Source organism: Coregonus clupeaformis, unplaced genomic scaffold, assembly GCF_020615455.1.
Source record: "Coregonus clupeaformis isolate EN_2021a unplaced genomic scaffold, ASM2061545v1 scaf0839, whole genome shotgun sequence".
In the NCBI taxonomy this organism is placed as follows: domain Eukaryota; kingdom Metazoa; phylum Chordata; class Actinopteri; order Salmoniformes; family Salmonidae; genus Coregonus; species Coregonus clupeaformis.
Genome location: NW_025534294.1, coordinates 105567 through 119750, shown reverse-complemented (window position 1 = coordinate 119750; position 14184 = coordinate 105567). Strand labels below are relative to the sequence as shown.

Below are 14184 nucleotides of genomic sequence, written 5' to 3'. Positions count from 1 at the left end.
TGGAGTGGAATAGCCCTGCACTAAGACGTTGCTATGCCCTGTTGACCTGTGCTCAGTACATTTACAGGTATACAGGAAGTGTAATCATCCGGGATGTAGTGAGTGTTTTGGTGAACATTCACGCTCAGACGAGTCTGAATGGGAAGCCTCTTGTGTCCATGCTGGGAGTGTAATGTCTGACTAAACTGACGGATGGAGAATGGCCACACATTGCCCCAGGGACTGTGTGTGTGTTTTCTGTGTGTATGCGTGTGCTGTGTGCTTAGTAATGTGGGAACCTGACAAAAGTCTAAATGCACTCCCTTTGATCAAAGAATAGTGGCCAGACTGTGGGGGAGATAGACATGCAATGCTCTGCTAACGTGTCCCCTACTGTCTCTCTCTCTCTCCCTTCCTACCTTCCTGAGGCTTTTCTCCCCTGCTGTTCCCTTACTCTGGAGACTGCCTTTTGCTGTCCATGCATACATACATGTGTGTGTGGTCTTCAGTTTCCCTTCGGGACTGCAGTGTGAAGGGATTGCAGTACTCTCAACTACTGACAGAGGGGAGACAAATACTCTTTACATGCAGTACAGGCTTTAGTTCCAGCCCTGGTCCTGGAGAGATACAGATCAAATCACCATTTATTTAAAGTGCATTTAAACATGTCTTAATACGCTTTACAAACAAATGATAATATAAAATAAAACAAACAGCAAAGAAATCAAAAATAGAGAAACCGCAGACATACAGAGTGTACATTGACACAACATGAAGGGGCAAGACCGAGTAGGCTACAGGGGAAATACATGGGGTTAAGACACAGAGCAGTAAAACATTAGGGAGTCCAGTAGGGCAGGAGTGACAGCCAGGAGGAATGGTGGAGTGATCGCAGGATAGGAGAATGGATGGATTCTGGAGTATTGTGGCTTGATTGGAGGGGTCTGGTGGGCGGGTCAGTGGGTGGACTGGTGGTTGGATCCTGGGCCAGGTAGATGTTGGGCTCACAGGCTTGTGGGCTGGTGGTCGTCTAAGCGGGGGATGTGAGAGAGGCAGAATGTTAGGGGGGCGCACCTATCTGTGCGTTTCTATGTGTGTTGTGTGATGACGCGATGCTCCGCAAGCCTATAGAGGGATCGAGGGAGACTGGTATAGATGGAGACATACTGATAGAGGGAAGGAAGACGTCGTGGCACTAGACCTGTAGTGTATGGGAATATCAAGTAGAGAGAGAAAGAGATAAATATAGCTTCAACAATTAGAGAGAGAGAGAGTGTGAGCACGGGCTGTGAATTCGCAGGGGGGCACCTATCTGTGCGTTTCTATGTGTGTTGTGTGATGACGCGAGTGCTCCGCAAGCCTATAGAGGGATCGAGGGAGACTGGTATAGATGGAGACATACTGATAGAGGGAAGGAAGACGTCGTGGCACTAGACCTGTAGTGTATGGGAATATCAAGTAGAGAGAGAAAGAGATAAATATAGCTTCAACAATTAGAGAGAGAGAGAGTGTGAGCACGGGCTGTGAATTCGCGGACGACATGAGATCTCTACATAAATAGTATAAAATGTTTTAAGACTCAGCGTTTTGCCTTACACACGTCTTGTCCGAAGACAGTCACTAAAACGGGACTACACATCAAGTTCAGGTATGTAACACGGAACCACAACCAGATCCATCTTTAGAAAAATCCGTTAGGCAATGTCGGTTAGAGAATGTTGATATTGTGTGGCGTTGCCTCACTTAGACGGTTACGCACGCGATTCTTGCCATGGTAAATATGGGGCAAGAGTTTTTTGATTGCAAACCGTTATTTCTACCATATGTTAAAATTCATCTGGACATGTATGTTGCTGTTAATGCATCATAAACCGTGTGAATTATCGCCAGGAATGGGAGAGTGGATGATATTCTATGCAGGGATCTAACATGTCTCGTTTTGAGGATGAAAGGAGGATTTGGAGGATGTGATGCGCCTGTGAAATGATGCCACCGCCACCAAAGCGAGATGGCGTTCCTTCTTCCTGTGGTATTTATGAATGAAAGGGGCAGAGTAGGCTAGCCTGTGATGTCGTATTCTAGACCCACTGACAACAAACGAGGTCGTTTTTAACTCTTACTTTGCCTATAGCATACCCTGCTGCAAGCCCGCCATGGACATGCATTATTACACACATACACACACACACACACACATTAGGCTACATTCCACCAACACGATGGCAACGTGACGCATAGCCTCTAACAGTAGGCCTATGCTAAACCATTTTTAATCCCTCCATATTTTCATGCGGTCCATCTGGACATTGTACGCATGCCTGATTAACATTATATGTGCTGTTTATGGCAGGCTTTCTTCCATGACTATCCTGTAACTGTAGGTGTGTGTGTTTGTTCCCGATCCTTGTGTTTGTGTGGGTTCATAGTAGGAGGGAGGGAGGGAGAGGAGAGGAGGGGAGGGGAGAGGAGGGGAGGGGAGGGGAGGAAAGGAAAGGGGGAGGAGAGGAGGGGAGGGAGAGGAGGAGGAGAGGGGAAGGAGAGGGGAGGGGAGGAGAAGAGGGGAGGAGGGAGAGGAGGGGGAGGAGAGGATAGGAGAGGAGAGGAGGGGGAAATGTCTTTATTCTTTTGGAACTTCTGAGTGTAATATTTACTGTTTTAATATTTATTGTTTATTTCACTTTTGTTTACTATCTACTTCACTTGCTTTGGCAATGTTAACATACGTTTCCCATGCCAATAAAGCCCTTAAATTGAAATTGAATTGGGAGAGGAGAGGAGAGGAGAGGAGAGGAGAGGAGGAGAGGGGAGGGGAGGAGAGGAGAGGAGGAGAGGGGAAGGAGAGGCGGAGGAGAGGAGAGTGGGAGGAGAGGAGAGGAGAGGGGAGGGAGAGGAGGAAGAGGGAGTGGAGAGGGGGAGGGATGACAGTAATTCCAGTGATTAAGCTTTGTAGTATAGCAGAGGGTAGTAAAGAGAGATTGGACCATGGCTGCATGTGTGTAGGTGGGTGTTGGAGGAAATGTGTGTGTGTGTCATCTTCCATGCCCACGTTATGGTTGCATCAGAGGACACATCAGAGTTAGGATTAGTAATGGTTAATAGTTGTGTTGGTGGTTAGGAAGCATCGTATTGACCTTTCTAGCATAGCCAGATAGTTACAAACCCATATACTGTCTGTTCTAGCATGGTGATATGGTGACCAGCAAGTTTCTGATTCCTTTTAAGAATGACGCATGAGTGTCCTGAAAGTATAATAAGCACGTTTTTATGAGTGCCACCTATTTCCTCTGATGTTCATTTGATTTTTGGCTGCACCTCGGCTCACACTGGTTGAAGTGCTGTCTGTCCGCTCCTCTCCTGCTGTCTGTCTGTACGCCCTCTCCTGCTGTCTGTCTGTCTGTCCGCTCCTCTCCTGCTGTCTGTCTGTACGCCCTCTCCTGCTGTCTGTCTGTCTGTACGCTCCTCTCCTGCTGTCTGTCTGTACGCTCCTCTCCTGCTGTCTGTCTGTACGCTCCTCTCCTGCTGTCTGTCTGTCTGTCACGCTCCTCTCCTGCTGTCTGTCTGTCTGTCCTCTCCCTCTCCTGCTGTCTGTCTGTTCCTCTCCTTCTGTCTGTCCGCTCCTCTCCTGCTGTCTGTCTGTCCGCTCCTCTCCTGCTGTCTGTCTGTCTGTTCCTCTCCTCTTGTCTGTCTGTTCTTCTCCTGCTGTCTGTCTGTTCCTCTCCTTCTGTCTGTCTATCCTCTCCTGCTGTATGTATGTCTGTCCTCTCCTCTCCTGCTGTCTGTATGTCCACTGTGTGTGTGTGTGTGAAGGAGGTGTGCTACTGAGTTAAGACCTGGGAATTGGGTCAATGCAGACAGTCCAGAAGAACAGAGAGGTTAAGCTCAATGATTAGCTGCTAAGCCAGACTGTGGTGCAATCAACACACACACACATAAACACACTTAATAAATACAAACACACGCACGCACACACACACACCTCACACACGCACGCACGCGCACACACTCACACAAAGCCCATCTTAATGTCGGGGCAATCTGTTGGAGTGATGGAATGAAGGGATTGTTGTCTAGAACTGGGATGAAGAGGTGGTTTTAATGTTCTACAAACAAAGCTTTCTAATGTGAAATATACATGTGGGACACTGAGATTTTAATGCTTATTTCCTCTGTTTGCATCACTCTCATCACACCCATGCACAGGCACACACGCATGCATGCTCGCACACCCACAGAGAGAACAGATGAAGCATTGAAGCAGTGTGTGATGAGAGGTGAACAGGAGAAACCCAGTCAGAGTTTGGTTCCATTCTATACATCTATACATCTGAGTGAGTGAGTGAGTGAGTGAGTGAGTGAGTGGAGTGAGTGAGTGAGTGAGTGAGTGAGAGAGAATGGAAGATGCCTGAACTCATGTGTACACAGAGTATCAGTATGTATTTCCCTGGTTGCAGACACACACCTCCTCTAGCTGTGATAAGATCTGCCTGCAGACGTCAGCCAAGGGGGTGTGAAACTGCATTCATTCATAAGGGCGACACACAATAACACATGCACACAATAACACATACACAAAAAAGCTGACAGGTGTGTGCGTGCGACAAGCAGACAGACAGACAGGCAGACAGACAGACAGGCAGGCAGGCAGGCAGGCAGACAGGCAGGCAGGCAGGCAGGCAGCTAACCAGTGAGACTGACACACACACAGACACACACACACACACACAGCCACACACACACACACACACACACACACACACACACACACACACACACAGGAGAAGAGGAGAGGAGAGGAGAGATGAGGAAGGGAGAGAGAGAGAGAGAGAAGGACAAAAGCAGAGGAGAGGAGTCTTGGTCTGTGCCAAAGTGATCTCCTAATGTAGAGTTGGCTGGGCTGGTCCAGATGGATTTATACCATTAACTCATTAAAGCACTCTATCCTTCCATCTCTATTCATCAGAGAAGGGCAGGAAAGAAAGATGGTCAGAGTGAGACAGTCCCATTTGGGAGGAGTGTCATCAATCTCTGTGCCCTAGTGTCAAGGACGGAAGAGGGTGTGTGTGGATCTTTAGACTGAAGTTCCCACATTGTTCCATGAATATTAGTATGTCTGCATCTAGTGTTTCTGTTCTAGTTTGAAGTGGGTTTATAATTTGAGTGTTGTCATTTGGTGTTAGAGGTCCTTATAACCAGTGTTTAGCCCCAGAGCTGTTCAATAATACACACACACACACACGCTGCAGAGAAAGCAGAATCGTATTTGAGGACTAGATTCAGATACAGAAAGATGAGTTGTGGTAAGTTAACTGTAGTTCAAAGCTTTTGTTTCATCAGGGGATAACCTCTTAGTCAGTACATGTGGCTGTCTCTACCTGGGGTCAGTACATGTGGCTGTCTCTACCTGGGGTCAGTACATGTGGCTGTCTCTACCTGGGGTCAGTACATGTGGCTGTCTCTACCTGGGGTCAGTACATGTGACTGTCTCTACCTGGGGTCAGTACATGTGGCTGTCTCTACCTGGGGTCAGTACATGTGGCTGTCTCTACCTGGGGTCAGTACATGTGGCTGTGTCTACCTGGGGTCAGTACATGTGGCTGTGTCTACCTGGGGTCAGTACATGTGGCTGTCTCTACCTGGGGTCAGTACATGTGACTGTCTCTACCTGGGGTCAGTACATGTGGCTGTCTCTACCTGGGGTCAGTACATGTGGCTGTCTCTACCTGGGGTCAGTACATGTGGCTGTCTCTACCTGGGGTCAGTACATGTGGCTGTCTCTACCTGGGGTCAGTACATGTGGCTGTGTCTACCTGGGGTCAGTACATGTGGCTGTCTCTACCTGGGGTCAGTACATGTGGCTGTGTCTACCTGTGGTCAGTACATGTGGCTGTCTCTACATTTACATTTACATTTTAGTCATTTAGCAGACGCTCTTATCCAGAGCGACTTACAGGAGCAATTAGGGTTAAGTGCCTTGCTCAAGGGCACATTTACGTTATTTAGCAGACGCTCTTATCCAGAGCGACTTACAAATTGGTGCATTCACTCCTATAGCCAGTGGGATAACCACTTTACAATAATTTTTTTTTTTTTTTTTTGGGGGTGGAAGGGATTACTTTATCCTATCCCAGGTATTCTTTAAAGAGGTGGGGTTTCAAATGTCTCCGGAAGGTGGTGAGTGACTCCGCTGTCCTGGCGTCGTGAGGGAGCTTGTTCCACCATTGGGGTGCCAGAGCAGCGAACAGTTTTGACTGGGCTGAGCAGGAACCATGCTTCCGCAGAGGAAGGGAGCCAGCAGGCCAGAGGTGGATGAACGCAATGCCCCTCGCTTTGGGTGTAGGGACTGATCAGAGCCCGAAGGTACGGAGGTGCCGTTCCCCTCACTGCTCCATAGGCAAGCACCATGGTCTTGTAACGGATGCGAGCTTCAACTGGAAGCCAGTGGAGTGTGCGGAGGAGGGGGGTGACGTGAGAGAACTTGGGAAGGTTGAACACCAGACGGGCTGCGGCATTCTGGATGAGTTGTAGGGGTTTAATGGCACAGGCAGGGGAGGCCAGCCAACAGCGAAGTTGCAGTAGTCCAGACGGGAGATGACAAGTGCCTGGATTAGGACCTGTGCCGCTTCCTGTGTAAGGCAGGGTCGTACTCCGAATGTTGTAGAGCATGAACCTGCAGGATCGGGTCACCGCCTTGATGTTAGCGGAGAACGACAGGGTGTTGTCCAGGGTCACGCCAAGGCTCTTCGCCTTGGGAGGAGGACACAACGGAGTTGTCAACCGTGATGGCGAGATCATGGAACGGGCAGTCCTTCCCCGGGAGGAAGAGCAGCTCCGTCTTGCCAGGGTTCAGCTTGAGGTGGTGATCCGTCATCCATACTGATATGTCTGCCAGACATGCAGAGATGCGATTCGCCACCTGGTTATCAGAAGGGGGAAAGGAGAAGATTAGTTGTGTATCGTCAGCGTAGCAATGATAGGAGAGGCCATGTGAGGATATGACAGAGCCAAGTGACTTGGTGTATAGGGAGAATAGGAGAGGGCCTAGAACTGAGCCCTGGGGGACACCAGTGGTGAGAGCACGTGGTGCGGAGACAGCTTCGCTACGCCACTTGGTAGGAGTGACCGGTCAGGTAGGGACGCAATCCAGGAGTGAGCCGCGCCGGAGATGCCCAGCTCGGAGAGGGTGGAGAGGAGGATCTGATGGTTCACAGTATCAAAGGCAGCAGACAGGTCTAGAAGGACAAGAGCAGAGGAGAGAGAGTTAGCTTTAGCAGTGCGGAGAGCCTCCGTGACACAGAGAAGAGCAGTCTCAGTTGAATGACCAGTCCTGAAACCTGACTGGTTTGGATCAAGAAGGTCATTCTGAGAGAGATAGCAAGAGAGTTGGCTAAAGACGGCACGCTCAATAGTTTTGGAAAGAAAAGAAAGAAGGGATACTGGTCTGTAGTTGTTGACATCAGTGGGATCGAGTGTTGGTTTTTTTGAGAAGGGTGCAACTCTCGCTCTCTTGAAGACGGAAGGGACATGGCCAGCGGTCAAGGATGAGTTGATCAGCGAGGTGAGGTAGGGGGAGAAGGTCACCGGAGATGGTCTGGAGAAGAGAGGAGGGGATGGGGTCATGCGGCAGGTTGTTGGGCGGCCTGCAGTCACAAGTCGCAGGATTTTATCTGGAGAGAGAGGGGAGAAAGAAGTCAGAGCATAGGGTAGGGCAGTGTGAGTAGGACCAGCAGTGTCTTAGACTTAACAAACGAGGATCGGATGTCGCCAACCTTCTTTTTCAAAGTGGTTGACAAAGTCATCCACAGAGAGAGAGGGGGGAGGATTCAGCAGGGAGGAAAAAAGTGGCAAAGAGCTTCCTAGGGTTAGAGGCAGATGCTTGGAATTTAGAGTGGTAGAAAGTGGTCTTAGCAGCAGAAACAGATGAAGAAAATGTAGAGAGGAGGGAGGAAAAGATGCCAGGTCGGCAGGGAGTTTAGTTTTCTTCCATTTCCGCTCCGGCCCGGAGCTCTGTTCTGTGAGCTCGCAATGAGTCACGCCACGGAGCTGGAGGGGAGGACCGAGCCGCCGGGAGGATAGGGGACACGGAGAGTCAAAGGATGCAGAAAGGGAGGAGAGGAGGGTTGAGGGAGGCAGAATCAGAGATTGGAGGGAGAAGGATTGAGCAGAGGGAAGAGATGATAGGATGGAAGAGGAGAGAGTAGTGGGGAGAGAGAGAGCGAAGGTTGCGGCGGCGCATACACATCTGTGTAGGGGCAGAGTGAGTAGTGTTGGAGGAGAGCGAGAGAGAAAAGGGAAACAAAGCAGTGGTCGGAGACATGGAGGGGAGTTGCAGTGAGATTAGTAGAAGAGCAGCATCTAGCAAAGATGAGGTCAAGCGTATTGCCTGCCTTGTGAGTAGGGGGGGGGGACGGTGAGAGGGTGAGTCAAAAGAGGAGAGGAGGGAAAGAAGGAGGCAGAGAGAAATGAGTCAAATGTGGACGTAGGGAGGCTGAAATCCCAAAACTGTGAGGGGTGAGCCATCCCCAGGAAAGGAACTTATCAAGGCCCAAGCCCATTGATGAACTCTCCAAGGGAACCTGGAGGGCGATAGATGACAAGGATATTAAGCTTAAATGGGCTAGTGACTGCGACAGCATGGAATTCAAATGAGGAGATAGACAGATGGGTTAGGGGAAAAATTGAGAATGTCCACTTGGGAGAGATGAGGATTCCTGTGCCACCACTCCCTCTGACCAGATGCTCTCGGGTATGCGAGAACACATGGTCAGATGAGGAGAGAGCAGTAGGAGTAGCAGTGTTTTCAGTGGTAATCCATGTTTCCGCCAGCGCCAGGAAGTCGAGGGACTGGAGGTTAGCATAGGCTGGGATGAAGTCAGCTTTGTTGGCAGCAGAACGGCAGTTCCAGAGGCTGCCTGAGACCTGAACTCCAGGTGTGGGGTGCGTGCAGGGACCACCAGGCTAGAGAGGCAGCAGCCACGCGGTGTGGGAGGCGCTTGTGTAGCCTGTGCAGAGAGGAGAGAACAGGGATAGGCAGAGGCATAGTTGACAGGCTGTAGCAAATGGCTACAATATGCAGAGGAGATCGGAATGAAATGAACTAAACATCTGGGAGAGGAGAGAGCAGGGCCTCCCTCACCAAAAAACTTCCACCTCGGAAACTATAATTGTTTCACTGAACCACCCGAACAAAAAACTCTCCCAACTTCCACCTTTAGAAATCAGAATTGCAGTGAACCACAGCGGTTCAATGTTTCAAGGAATAGACTCAACCCACTTTATTCAGCTAGCTAACTATGACACCATAGCTAACTAGCATGCTAGCATCCAATAACACACAGTTTAGCACCAACACTTGGTCACAACAAACCACCAAGAGTGTGTTAACACACTAAACAGATAATTCGTGTCCGTGTCTAGTCCTTTCATAACGCAGCAATAATTAAACGCTGGCTAGCTAGCACAAATATATTGTATTTAGCTGCCACAGTACAGCACACAATGGCTACTGTGTTGACTCTGTTCGAAAAAACGGCTACCTAGCTAGCTTCCACACCCGGCACCGCCAAAAACAATGCTAACCTACAATAACTACCCACAGCAGCCCACGATGCCTAACTATGACTCCATAGCTAACTAGCATGCTAGCATCCAATAACACACAGTTTAGCACCAATACTTGGTTACAACAAACTACCAATAGTGTGTTAACACACTAAACAGATAATTCGTGTCCGTGTCTAGTTCCTTTCATAACGCAGCAAAAATTAAACATTGGCTAACTAGCACAAGTATATTGTATTTAGCTACTACAGTACAGTTAGCTGGTCGTGTTGGCTAGCTAGCAATGGCTACTGTGTTGACTTTGTTTGAAAAAACGGCTAGCCAGCTAGCTCGTGCTACACCCGGCACTGCCGAAAAACAGTGCTAACCTACAATAACTACCCACAACAGCCCACGATGCAACTATGACGCCATAGCTAACTAGCATGCTAGCATCCAATAAAACACAGTTTAGCACCAATACTTGGTTACAACAAACTACCAATAGTGTGTTAACACACTAAACAGATAATTCGTGTCCGTGTTAGTTCCTTTCATAACGCAGCAAAAATTAAACGCTAGCTAACTAGCACAAGTATATTGTATTTAGCTACGACAGTACAGTTAGCTGGTCGTGGGTGGCTAGCTAGCAATGGCTACTGTGTTGACTTTGTTTGAAAAACGGCTAGCTAGCTAGCTTCCGCTGCGGGCCGATCTACAATACCTAACTCCAACCTAAATACATAATTAAGCCTTACCGACAAACAAGTATGTATAAAGCCAAACTTACCCGACGCCAGCTAACATTTGTCTTCTGCAATCAGTAGGTGTAATTAGCACAGTAGCTACTAACCACCTAACGCTGATGGCTCAGATAATGAGGTTAGAAAAACGGCTGAATGGTCGGTAGCTAGCTGGCTTAATTACAGGTACTAAGCGTGAAATAACATTGGAAACAACTCTCCACCGCGCTAAACGCTACCAGTAGCTACCCGCCAGCTAGCTACCGCGCCACGGGCTCCCAACAAACTTCCTACAATAATTACCCACGGAAACCCACAATAACTACCTAAATAACTACCTAAATAAACTACCTACAATACCTAACTACAACTACCTACCCACGATCTAAATACATGGTTTAAGCTTTACTCAACACCATATAAGAAACCAAGCTTACCTCCTGCTAGAGAAAACACAACCTCTCCCCGACCACAGCATAAACCTACCTGGGGTCAGTACATGTGGCTGTGTCTACCTGGGGGTCAGTACATGTGGCTGTCTCTACCTGGGGTCAGTACATGTGGCTGTGTCTACCTGGGGTCAGTACATGTGACTGTCTCTACCTGGGGTCAGTACATGTGGCTGTGTCTACCTGGGGTCAGTACATGTGACTGTCTCTACCTGGGGTCAGTACATGTGACTGTCTCTACCTGGGGGTCAGTACATGTGACTGTCTCTACCTTGGGTCAGTACATGTGACTGTCTCACCTGGGGTCAGTACATGTGGCTGTCCCTACCTGGGGTCAGTACATGTGGCTGTCTCTACCTGGGGTCAGTACATGTGGCTGTCCCTACCTGGGGTCAGTACATGTGGCTGTCTCTACCTGGGGTCAGTACATGTGACTGTCTCTACCTGGGGGTCAGTACATGTGGCTGTGTCTACCTGGGGTCAGTACATGTGGCTGTCTCTACCTGGGGTCAGTACATGTGGCTGTCTCTACCTGGGGTCCACAGAATCACTGTCTATTCTCAGTGTTAGATCCTATTCTTCTCTTTTATTCACCTTTTACCTCTAACCTGTAATGTTTTAAGACCTCCACAAAATAATATCTCTCTCTCACGCTCTCTCTCTCTCGCTCTCTCTCTAGGTTTAATACAGTGTCCAGGCAGTAGGGGGCAGCATGCCTGAGCAGAGTAATGACTACAGGGTGGTGGTGTTTGGAGCGGGGGGAGGGGGGGAAGAGCTCCCTGGTCCTACGCTCGCTAAAGGCACCTTCAGGGACACCCATATTCCCACTGTGGAGGACACCCATCGGCAGGTGAGCTGGGGTGGGAGAGGAGAGGAAGGAAGACAGAGGCTGCGTCTGAATGGCACCCAATCTCTGTTTAGTGCACTACTTTGACCAAGGCCTGAACATAGTGCACTTTAGGGAATAGGGTTCCATTTCAGACAAAACCAGAGAGGTGAGGGGGGAGAGGTAGAGAGATGAGGGGGGGGAGGTAGAGAGATGGGGGGGGAGGTAGAGAGATGAGGGGGGAGAGAGATGAGGGGGGAGAGGTAGAGAGATGGGGGGAGGGAGAGAGATGGGGGGAGGTAGAGAGATGAGGGGGAGATGTAGAGAGATGGAGGGGGAAGGTAGAGAGATGAGGGGGGAGAGAGATGAGGGGGGAGAGAGATGTGGGGGGAGAGGTAGAGAGATGAGGGGGGAAGGTAGAGAGATGAGGGGGGAAGGTAGAGAGATGAGGGGGGAGAGGTAGAGAGATGAGGGGGGGAGGTAGAGATGATGGGGGAGAGGTAGAGAGATGATGGGGGAGAGGTAGAGAGATGGGGGAAAGGTAGAGAGATGAGGAGGGAAGGTAGAGAGATGAGTGGGGAGAGGTAGAGAGATGAGGGGGGAGAGGTAGAGAGATGAGGGGGGAGAGGTAGAGAGATGAGGGAGGAGAGGTAGAGAGATGATGGGGGAGAGGTAGAGAGATGACGGGGAGAGGTAGAGAGATGACGGGGAGAGGTAGAGAGATGACGGGGAGAGGTAGAGAGATGACAGGGGGAGAGGTAGAGAGATGAAGGGGGAGAGGTAGAGAAACGGGAGGGAGAGAGAAGATTCATTGGCAGGTGATCAGGATAGGCAGTAGGCCAACTGCTTTATCTGATGCATAGACATACTTACCATACATAGTGTGTCCAATGATCTGATACACCAAGTCAAATGATACAACTTAGTGACAAAAGAGCATTGAGTAAAAGCAATGTTTGTCAATGAATGACCATGTAATATCCTAATCATACTAGTTATGTGTGTATGTTTGTGTGTGTCTACAGGTGATCAGCTGTGATAAGAGTGTGTGTACGCCCAGATAACTGATACAACAGGCAGTCACCAGTTCCCTGCCATGCAGAGGCTGGTCCATATTAAAGGACATGCCTTCATACTGGTCTACTCTGTAACCAGCAAACAGTCACTGGAGGAACTCAAACCTATCTACCAACAGGTAGGTGTGTGTGAGTGTGTGAGTGAGTGAGTGAGTGAGTGTGAGTGTGTGTGTTCTAATCTCTTCTTCTGTTGTCCAGGTGGATAGCCATAAAGGGGAACATAGAGGCCATCCCCATCATGCCGGTGGGCAACAAGAGTGATGAGACCCAGAGAGAGGTGGAGACTAAAGATGGAGAAGCACAGGTCTGAAATGTTACAATTTTGTATTTTTCCTGACCTGGGTTCAATAGGCCTACATAATGTAAAAATACTTGAAAATATTGATTCAGTTTGGAATAGTGTCAAAATGCAAACACCAAGTTAACTAAAGCTCACCTCAAGGTATTTGATATGTATATTTTACCCAGGTCTGGTATTGTTGGGCCGATTGCCGCAAAGCTACTTCCCTCTTATAAGGACATTCTACTAACTCCTGTTAATAACAATAATAATAATCCTATTGTGTGGTCTCCCAGGCGACCACGTGGAAGTGTGCGTTCATGGAGACGCCAGCCAAGACCAACCACAACGTGACTGAGTTGTTCCAGGAGCTACTCAACCTGGACAAGAAGAGAAACATGAGTCTCAACATCGACGGGAAACGCCTCCGGAAAACAGTCCAGAGCCGAGAGACTGAAGGGAAAATGGAAGGCGCCATGTAGAGAGGAGGAGAGGAGGAGAGGGAGAGAGGGATGGAGTGTAGAGGAAGAGAGAGGAGGTAAGGAAGGAAGGAGGTCACAAGGAAGAAGTGAGGATAGAAGACACACAGAAGAGAGGGAATGGGAGAGGGAGAGAAGAGAGGGAAAGAGAAGAGCGTGAATAGACCCGGACCACTGTTGCGTTCTATACCTCTCCCTCAGTATCCTCTCTCTCTTCCCCTGTCTGCCTGACCAGGGTCCTAACCCGCCAACAGTCCCACTGTAGGGAAAAAGATTTGGGGGCTTGTCTGAACACGACTCGAACCCGCAACCCTGCATCTGTCAGCATCAGTCCAACACCTCAGCCATTACACCGTGAGGTCCCAACTTCTTGGCGAGGTCACTAGATGTTACACTAGGACACTACAACATAATGTACATATCCTATGTATACACGGCCTCCCTCCCGATCCCCTCGAAAGATACAGACAATATACCCCCTAACCGCCTCTAACTGTCATCATGCAAAATGGAGAATCCTCTTAACGCATCATTCAAAATGGATTCAAAATGGCTTCTAAATCATTATTTGAACTGGAGAAATGTCTGACATCAACAATCCCTCTAAGACTTTAGCTCCGTGTCAAACAAGGGAAGGACAGTGGTTCACGCCTGACCTGGAACCGAGGAAAGGGATCCTGGGAAAGAAAGACGCGGCAGTTGGACTGAAATGTTAAGAAGTCTGCCTGGGACACTTGGTAGTTGGACTGAAATGTTAAGAAGTCTGCCTGGGACACTTGGTAGTTGGACTTTGGTTGGATGGATGATGGACTGGA

The 14184-nt window shown here is 49.1% G+C and overlaps 1 pseudogene; it reads left to right on the top strand.

Annotated features, from left to right (window-relative positions):
- The first annotated feature begins 1337 nt into the window (after window positions 1-1337).
- On the top strand, window positions 1338-13612 carry LOC123485751 (annotated as a pseudogene).
- Window positions 13613-14184: the final 572 nt, after the last annotated feature.